Source organism: Miscanthus floridulus, chromosome 4 (assembly GCF_019320115.1).
Source record: "Miscanthus floridulus cultivar M001 chromosome 4, ASM1932011v1, whole genome shotgun sequence".
NCBI lineage: Eukaryota > Viridiplantae > Streptophyta > Magnoliopsida > Poales > Poaceae > Miscanthus > Miscanthus floridulus.
Window position 1 is genome coordinate 42,844,472 of NC_089583.1, and position 10,235 is coordinate 42,854,706.

The 10,235-nt window shown below is 38.9% G+C and overlaps 1 long non-coding RNA gene across 4 annotated transcripts; it reads right to left on the bottom strand.

Moving 5' to 3' along the window:
- Positions 1-2,709: 2,709 nt before the first annotated feature.
- Positions 2,710-8,480, bottom strand: LOC136549643 (uncharacterized). 4 transcript variants are annotated; one of them, XR_010781986.1, is made up of 8 exons: positions 8,043-8,480; positions 7,875-7,935; positions 7,724-7,778; positions 6,264-6,361; positions 5,877-5,947; positions 4,646-4,757; positions 3,019-4,217; positions 2,710-2,932 (listed from the first exon to the last, which is right to left on the bottom strand). It is a non-coding gene; the product is annotated as an uncharacterized lncRNA (long non-coding RNA). The 4 variants fall into 4 exon arrangements; XR_010781985.1 differs by lacking the exons at positions 7,724-7,778; positions 7,875-7,935 and adding an exon at positions 6,967-7,088; XR_010781987.1 differs by lacking the exon at positions 7,875-7,935.
- Positions 8,481-10,235: the final 1,755 nt, after the last annotated feature.

Genomic DNA, 10,235 nt, shown 5'->3' on the forward strand with positions numbered 1-10,235 from the left:
CATATGCACTACAAGACAGATTTTTCTTATGAATTTTTGTAAAATGATTTTTGAATCTTAATTTTTTTACAATATACATATATAGATGCCCATATTTTTTATATTTGTTCTATATGTGATGGGCTCTTTATTTATTTTTCATTTATCGTTTGATAGCCTTAGATCGCTAGTCTATTACAGTCTCGTAGTATAGGATTAATGTGGTAGGTTTAACCATTAAAAACGAAACACTGACTTCTATGAACTTATACTAATACTAAGTTTTTATTTACTTGTTTTTCGAACCAAACTACTACTTTTTTATATGTGCCGCGGAGGCACGGTCTCGAAAAACTACTGCGTTTCTAATTTGCAATTTTAAATTTGGATTTTCACTAATTCTAATTTATACGTACTATTGATTTATATAAATTATCTTTCCAATTATTTTGGAGACAAGACATTAATTTTTCATATTGTAATCAAATTTATTACCTTACCTTTAGTAATTATGCTTTACATGGACTGTTTATGTATATAATTTTCTTTACAACTCCAATGAAAGTCAAATTGCTATTTTATTCAATTTATTATTGCAAATTTATATTTATTTAATTGGATAAGGCATGGATTCTATGGTTTAATCTATCCCATTAGATAATAAAAATACAACAGTGTAGGTTCTTTGTTTTTATTAATGTGGTTTTTTTATTAATATGGTAACTATTAATTATATTATATTAGATATGGACTCTTTGTTTAATCTAATCCATTCGATCATCACAAATGGTATATAAGTTCTTTTTGTTTTTCGTTTAAGTGGAGGCCCTCCCTGTTAAAGCAAACGAAAGACTGTTTTTCTTTAGTGGCAACATATAACATAGATTTATTTCATGATCCAAAATATTTTTGAATTTTATATATGGCCACGTAATTTATTATTTATTGATTGTATAAGGTATGAATTATCTGTTTTAATCTAGGCTATTAGATCATCATAAAATCCAAGGATATATGTTCTTTTTATTTCCTTTATTGATGTGGTACTTATTAATTTTATTAGCCATTCATTGACTCTTTATTGAATCCTAGCAGTTTGATCATCATAAATGGTATATGCTTTTTTATTTATTGAGGCCCACCTATCTAGATAGATGAAACAATATTTATCATTAATATAGTACTAGCAAATATACCCGTGCATTACAACGGAAATCTTTTTTTTTTAGAATCCAAGAACGGCCACGGGCCTTAGGGTCTGTTTGGTTCATGACGACAACTTGCTATGTCACAGGTTAGTCATGCCATAGTTTTTTAGGTAGTTGTTTGGTTCACTGTCACAATTATGGTGTCACACTTTCTTAGCACCCTTCCCACACGTCATGGTCTTATTTTCTTGCTAAACATTTGCCGCAATTGTGGCTTCAATTTTGCTCGCGCATACTTTGACCATGTTTGGTTCGGCCTGTGCGTGCCCACCGTGCAATTCGGTATGCCCTCCATGGTGAGTTGTGATACGAAAAATCAGGACTCCAGTTCAAATCCCGCGGTCCATGGCCTGATGTGGGGGAGAAAATTAAATCATGGCTACCACAGTGAGTTTGGCACCATTGTCGCATTCTGCGACCGAGAATCCACTTTTAAGTGGTTTGAAATTGGATATTTTTGTGGCGGCCACGGTTTATTTAAGATTAGGCATAGCAAACTCCAGCACCAAGCAACCTAAAATATCTCCGTGTCAAGATCCTTTACGAACTATAATGCAATTGAAACTACTGTAGTGCCGAATCAAGATGATCCATGATCATCAAGCACTTCAAGGTTACTTAGACCTAATCATTTATAACATTCCACATTTTGCTCGCCATACTTTGACCGTGTTTGGTTCGGCTTGTGCGTGCCCACCGTGCAATTCGGTATGCCCTCCGTGGTGAGTTGTGATATCAAAAATCACAACTCCAGTTCAAATCCCACGGTCCATGGCCTGATGTGAGGGAGAATTAAATCACAGCAACCACGGGGCGTTTGGCACAATTGTCGCATTCTGCGACTGAGAATCCGCTTTTAAGTGGTTCAAAATTGGATATTTTTATGGCAGCCATGGTTTGCTTAAGATTAGGCGTAGCAAACTCTAGCACCAAGCAACCTAAAATATCTGTGTCAAGACCCTTTACCAACTATAATGCGATTTAGCTTACTGTAGCGCCAAATCAAGATGACCCAAGATCATCAAGCACTTCATGGTTACTTAGACCTAATCATTTATCATCAGTAATTATTGTATCCGTATTGTTCCACGGCTGAGGTGAAATAAAAAAGGAAATCAATTTTTATGTATCAACCATTTTCTTTTCTTTTTTTGGACTGCAGATAAACTGTCAAACCTAGTAACATAGCTAATCATGTATAATAGCCGTCTGCAAACTAAAATATCCGTACTGCTCCATTGCTACCAGCTCAAAGAGTCAAAGACGAATCAGAAAGGAAATCTAAAGAAATTATCTCATACTCTCATTAACCATGTGGAAATAACGAAAATTTGATTTTTCATTACCTCTTGATCCACAATCAAGGGAATATAGATGACTATTGAAGGCAGAGCGCCTTCGCGTGCGCCCGTAAGTGAATAAATTCAGGTTTACAAAAGTACGGTTCATTTGCATACATATCTGCAGGAATATAATAAGTTTGGACTTCCAGGATGCATATGTTACATGCGAAAGGTGGATGTAGAGTTCATTGGATAGTTATATTGTACAGACCTGCCAACGTCTTAACTGTACAATTTATGGCTGTAGCACATTTGGGAACAGCATAGGTAGTGGTAGTGGTGTGCACATGAGTACGCATATTATACATGGAAAGCTTCAGGTTGTTGATATGGTAATACTGATCTTGTCATCTGGCAGTATCTTCTTGTGTTGTTTGAAACGTCAGGAGCTGCTGGATGAATCTGTGTATGCATCTAGATGTGTGCGTTACCTCTAGTATTTAAAGTGTATAATAAAGGTGGTGAGTGTTTAGGGAAGATCAGTGTACCTGAGTCTTGGTAGTGGCACATGCACTCGATGTGGTGTATAGTAGTAAAGAAGAGGTGTAGAGTGCCGAGGCTATCAATTGTTTAGATGATATACTGTTTAGATTTATTTTAGCTATACCTGAGGAGTCAGATAGATGTGCGTCATTTTCATGATCACCATAGTATGCTGGGAACATGTCATTGCAGCCAATACATTTTACTGGTGATAAAGCATAATAAATATATAACTTAAAGGTACATCTTATTAGGATACGAAAAATAATGGAAGAAATTTTGAACTGATCTATATTTAAGTTAATATGTAGGCTCATGTAACCTGAAGATTCAATTGGACAAAAATAGGAGAGCACGTACCAGGTTGATGCCAATGCCGTTGAAAGAATCATCAGGAAATAACATAAATCAAAGAATTAACTGAGTTGAGGGGTGGGAAGCACACCGCCTATATGCAGGTAAATCATTTGTGCAACAAGAGAGGACAAAGGTATAAAATAATCTAGAGAGCACCTCGGTAAAGAAATAATCTGAATTATTGTTACGTGTATCCTGTAAGTTACTTTTCATAAGTATAAAGGGATCAACAAGAACATGTAATGTGAAAAATAGCAGCATTCATAGAACCAAGCCCGTAGATACTGCCAAATATTTTGAAAAAATTAGTCTATGAGTTTCAGAGTTCCTCAGAGCCAACGGCATGACCATTTCATGTCCCCAATTTTTAATAACCCAACAACTAAACTGAGGTACTATATGGAGTAAGCAAATTTAGAGCAGGAACTAACGTTGCTGGATTCCTAAAGGGCAAAATGGTGGTTCCTTGCTGAAGCAACTAATTTAAAAGGCAATCAAGTTCATAGACATGAAGAAACATCTGAATAGGCAGTAAAGGCACAAACAGACCGTGCAGATAAGAACATCTAATCGTATCTAAACAGGACCGCAAAGCAGAAATCGTGGTTGATGACCGTGGTTTTTTAGAATGGAACGGACTGGCTAATTCTTGTTGAAGCAACAAAGGGCAATTCAAGCAGCACAATGAAGGCAGTCATTTAGAAGACAGACAGGCTCACAAACGCAGGTTAACTGAAAGGAGCACCTAAAAACAGTCTGTGTTGGCTGGACCGGGGAAACAAGAAGCAGGGGACTGGCCAGTCCTGCAACAATGACAAAGGCGAACACAGCTGTGACAGCGACGACTCTGGAAAAATATAGGTAGAAGAAATGAGTGCAGCCATGTGAAATCGATCCATGTCTATATACAAAGACTAAACATATACAATGTAACAGGAGTATATAGTTTGCATGGTCTGCATTTAAGACATCATCCAGAAACTGATTGGTAAATTTACCCACAGAAACTCAGAATAGAATTGATTAGAATAAAAAATAGCGAAATCCTAATGAGTCAGCTGAATCTGGTTGTGCACTTTATTAGATCACACAAATACATAGTAGCAGATGACAACTTGTAGCAATAGCTCATTCCAAATTAGTTAAGTATGCCTCTAAGCTCAGAGAAAATAAGCATGAGCATTGAATGATGTATTTAGCAAATATAGCAATATAACATCAACATATAGCACAGATGGAAATCCAAAAGCTTCATAATTCGAAGGAACACTGTACCTTAGAGCTAGAAACTTAAATAGGTAGTGACGGCCATACTTCTCTTCTTGGAGGATTTTATAAGGCACTTTGGAATGCCAGTTTGCAGCAAGGTTTCTCCATGGTTTATAATCTGTATTTGAAATATGATAAGAGGAAAAGTAAGAATGCTGTGATAATCTATATGTAGCACCTATATAGGAATAAATCATCAAAATGCAGTGCGCCTTTTAAAGAAAAGGAGGCATGAGGAAGGCAAAAAATATTCTGACTTATCAAGCACCAAAGATCAGCAGCTAAGCTGGTCACAACCACATTCTGGTGGGCAATCCACAGCTAAATTGGTCACAACCACATTCCTGCTTGCAAGATGAGTTGTGCACTATCATTATATTCTACGAAAACGGGAGCAAACATTATGATCTCTAATTATCCAAGAAGGTAAACTATGTTGTACAATAACATCCCTGCAAGCAAACAACCATAGCCAGGCATAACACAAAGAGAACATCACTTCTTGGCGAAGTAAGAAAGCCAACAACAATGCAATAGCAAGGAAGACGAGGAAGGAAACAAGCAGGAATAAGGTACGATAGGAAGATGCGGCAACATAGCCAAAGTGGCCGTCGTGAAGCACTGAGGCTTTCTACGTATCCTAGCTAAAAAGTAAATCCAAGAATAATAGAGAACTCGTAAGATTCTAAAACTAAAAAAATCCAGTTTTTAGCTGTTAATGCAAGATTAAAAAACTCAACAAATCACTGACTCAGGAGCTAACCTGCAAGGACGATGTTTGATAACACCACCTTTTTAAGACAGATAGAGAGAGGGTCAGGAACTTAACATTTTATGCAGGTTGTATGTTGCCCGGCCCGTCACGTGTATTTGTAACCTAAGAGCAAATTTAATTCTACAATGAAAGAGGTAATCCACTACATCAGTTTCCTTTTTTTTCCAAAGAAATTCATTTCTGTAACCACAGATTTGACTAATCTAGGATTAAATTTCTGGGGAAATAAAAATTTCATAATAGTTAGTTGGCGACAAGCAATGGTTCCCAAATCACAACGGAATAGTCAATTCACTATATCATTGTCCTCTCTTTCTGATGAAATCCAGTTCTATAATGTCAAACTCAAGTAATTGAACACTGAAATTTTGAGGGAAACATGAATTTGACAATAGTTAGCTGGCAGCAAGCTACGGTTCCCAAATCAAAAATAGAAAATTGATATGTTGGTAGAAAGCTTACTCGCATGTGCTCACGCAACACCTGCTCTCAGCAGCAGGTGAGACACCATTCCATACCGGTGGTATGTGAGCCTGGTAATGACAAGCATGAAAATTATATGTACATGCTGCTTCTGATTTTTTTTGTGTGCTATGAAATCAAATACCCACAATTGAGAGCATGTAAGGGCACTGTACAGTATAACAAACAGTAGGACTACAGTTAAGTGATTGCAGTGACACTCAAATTGGTAATACCAATCGGACAGGAAGCATGTGTATGTGGATTTAAACCTTTGAAGGCCAATAAAGAAGAGAAACTTGTCAAGGCACTATATCAAGAATTTTGGGAAGCATCGTCAGCACAATAAAGCTGATTTGAGGATGTACAGAAACACCTTTTTTTTACCTGAGCTGCAAATGAGCCGGATAGGCAGATGCAGAGCTTTTCCTTCTTTAATGTACCGATCTCATTGACTCTTGTTCATATTGAGATACCGCTACAGCCTAAAACAAACAAAGAAAGTATATGCTATCAGAAAACGTTATCTTCAGAAAGTACTTCAACGTGTAAAATTGTGGTGACAACAGTGCTCAGCCTAGATATCATATGAAAGCAACCATACATGTTCAGGCCTGCATAAATGAAAGAAGCTATGTACAAACTATGCATGTAGGAAACCAAACTGCCACCACATACATCACAGGTAGATTCTAACATTATAGAATAAACTGTAACATCACTCATGGCCACCAGACATGTTGCAGTTAGATGTACCTTTTCGTTGCCTGCTCTAGGGGCTAGTTTGTCTATAGGGTATGTCGGGATTTCATTGGCTGCTGTAAGGGCTACATTATTTCATATAAAAACTGAAACCTTAACATGTTTAAGTTGAGATTTATTTTCCTGTGAGGTAACCACCACTTTATTTCATATAAGGTAAAGTAACTGCATGCTTGGCCTTCAAGAAGCAGGTACTCAATTTGTAATGATAGAACTGTGCATGTGATCTAATTACCAAATTCTAAATTCCATTCACTTGGTGAAAACACATCATGCAATAGAGTCTCCAACTTTAGAACAGGAGGCAGCACAATTGAGGAAAATTTACTGAGTTGCATAGGAGCGTAGGTACATTGGGAAACGACTCCAGCGATGGCGCTACTGTTTGTTTGTTTTCCACAAACTCACTAATTAGCAGTGTTCTGCTTGTTGCCATGTGTAGCTGAATTTCTTATCAACAATAAAAAGGAAGATTAGGCAAAAAAAAAGGATAAGATATTTAATAATGGCTTAAGAGGGCAAGGCAAGGCGTGATTTTTTCTTTTAGCCTAAGATATTTTAGACTTGTATAACCGCCACCATAAAATGAAGGAAACATTAGATATATATAGGTGTGTACATGACTTAAGAGGCACCATAGAACCAGGATGCAGTGGTAGAGTGGTTTGAAATAGTTGATCCATTAGACATTTAGCTACCAACATAAATAAAGGGAGTAGAAAATATGAGCACCGGGATGAATTAAAAAGGCACAAGGCACGACGTGTAGTCTATTTAGACTAAGATATTTAGGCTTCTAACTGGCACCAGAAAAAGAACAAAACGTTATATGTAGAAGCACACAATACCAAAGTCAAAATTTGAAAAAATGAGAAATTAGAACTCTAGGCTATGAATTTTATCCCACATTTGAAAAAGCATGAATGTAAGACCATAGGAAGCATGAATGTAAGACAACATAGCAAAAGTGCATGTGACTAAAAAATTGTGAAACTAAAACTTTCGGCTATCAATTTGATCTCAAATTTGAAGGAAACATGAATGTAAGACCATAGGAAAAAGGGCATGGGGATCATGGAGCATACCAGAACACATCATATTTTAGTTAAAAGAAAGTAATTTGTTGTAACGACATAGGACCTGCACAGAAAGTATAAAATAAGCATAAATCTATGTAATCCTTGAACACTGCATGCTACAATCGCAAGGAAGCTCCTCATACCAAGCTCCTCATACCTAAAGTTGGGTCACCCTATAACGAATTCCTCATACCTAAAGCTGGGCCTAAATCCTAACCCTAGAACAGGCAAGAGTGATGTCAAAGAATCCGGTGATAAAACAATTATGAATTAAGCAACAGAGAATCAAAAATCTAACTCAAGAAAGAGGAGACACATGAGGTACCATTCATGGAGTCGTCGGTCAGGGCGCCGTAGAGCGTGGACGAGGAGGCGCCGCGCCGGGGGCCTCCCGAGCAGCCGATGTGCCACACAGCCACGTCGGGAGCGAGGGGAGTTTAGGGTTTAGCCAGTCCGGCATAATACCTAGGGTTTCGCTGACCGGAGGAGCGCACGCTCCCCCGCGGAGGAGGCATCGAGGAGCCCGCGCGGAGGATGGGGAGACGGAGGGGGCCGCCGGGCCCCAACCGTGCCGGCGCGCCGCCCGCGAGGGGCGCCGCCGCCTCGCCGCGTCCGCCGTCGCCTCGGGAGGGAAGGAGAGGAAGGGGAGGGAGGGCGGAGGAGGAGGAGGAGGGCGGCCGCCGCCGCCGCCGGCCCGCTCGCCCCCGGCGCCGTTGCCCGCAGCGTGGGGAGAACGAGGGAGAGAAAGCGAAGAGAGAGAGGAGGGGGTGAGAAGGAGAAGCGGAAGTTGCTGTATATATTTGATTATTTGGATTCTGATGAAAAGCGGGAAGCAGAGCAGAATCAAGAGAAGCTAACCAAAATCGAGAGAAGCGGCCGGAAGCGAGAATCCGCTTCAAGTGGCCGAGGGAATTTGGAGCGACGTGGTGGCTTCTATGTGAGGAGCTGACACGTTTTGTAGTTTCTAATGCGATCTCTGAATTAATCTTCTGACAGTAGCTGAAATTATCGTCAATGGTTCCATGTCCTAAATTTTAGTCGTTGTCCCATCGAATATTTGATACATACATAAAGTATTAAATATAGACTAATTACAAAATTAAATACACAGATTGAAACTATTTTGTGAGACGAATTTTTTAAGTCTAAGTAGTCCATAATTTGACAATACGATGCTACAGTAACATACGCTAACGATGGATTAATTAGACTTAATAAATTTGTCTCATGAATTACTAAAGAATTCTGTAATTTATTTTTTAAACATCCCATCCGACACCCAGTCTAACACCTCTGTAGCCTGTTCGGTAGGACTGAAAAAATAAATCAAAATACTGTTTCAGCTAATTATTGTGAGAGAAAAATACTGTTTATATGAACAGTGATTCGTGAGGGCTGCCCGGCCAGCCCGCCACCAACCAGCCAGCCGAACAGCCATCTGGACTTCGCCCTCGTTTAGTTGCGGCGCCGGCAAATTTACTGTATTTAGTAATAATTGTCCAATCGTTGACTAATTAGACTTAAAATGTTTATCTCGTAAAGTACAATCAAACTGTGCAATTAGTTTTTTATTTCGTCAATATTTAGTACTCTATGCATGTACCGTAAATTTGATGTGACAGAGAATCTTCTATTTACATAGTGCCAAAGTTTGGATCTTGGGTGAACTAAACACCCCTTCGGATCGAACACCCCGTAATGCTATTCGTATCGCGTATAGAATAGTACGGTGACTGCTCTCATCAACTCGATCACGACAAGTCAAACCGGAAACCAAAGCAAAAACCGCCTTTATCCTTGCACTGCTGGTGTTCAGTGTTCCTGTTCGTGGACCCGAATCGCTCAGAGCCGCAGCTCCGTGCAGAGGTCATGGGCATCGTCGAGTGGCGTTAGGAGGTTGAGGTCAAGAGACCGGTGCGAGCGGACCGTGGAGGTGTCATTACCGACGCCCATGACGGAGATCAATGAGGCGGGCGCAGTGAGAGCAGGCGTCGGTTGGCGCGGCCTGCCGCGGGGGACGCGGCTCCATGGACCGGCTGAGACCTCTGGCACGGTACCGTCGACTTTGATGTTGTCGCCGACCCATGCACGGTCTATGATAAGATTCACATGTATAATTATCTTGTTTGTTTGATTTGATTATATATATATATATATATATATATATATAGGGAGAGGCTATTCAGTAGCCGGCTACAAAATAAGTTATTCTGTAGCCACCTCCATTTACTATAATTTTATATACTAATTTACCATAATATAAATACATATTTACGATAGTTGGGTTACTATAACACATGGGGATATTTACCATAACGTTATATTAAACCACTTAGTAAGGAGTTACTATAATCTCGTAAAATAACATAGTAATTATCGTAACTCAAAGTGGCTATAGAATAAGTTATTCTGTAGTCAGCTACAGGATAGTAGTTCTATATATATATATATATATATATATATATATATATATATATATATATATATATATATATATGCTCAGTCATGGCTGCCTACG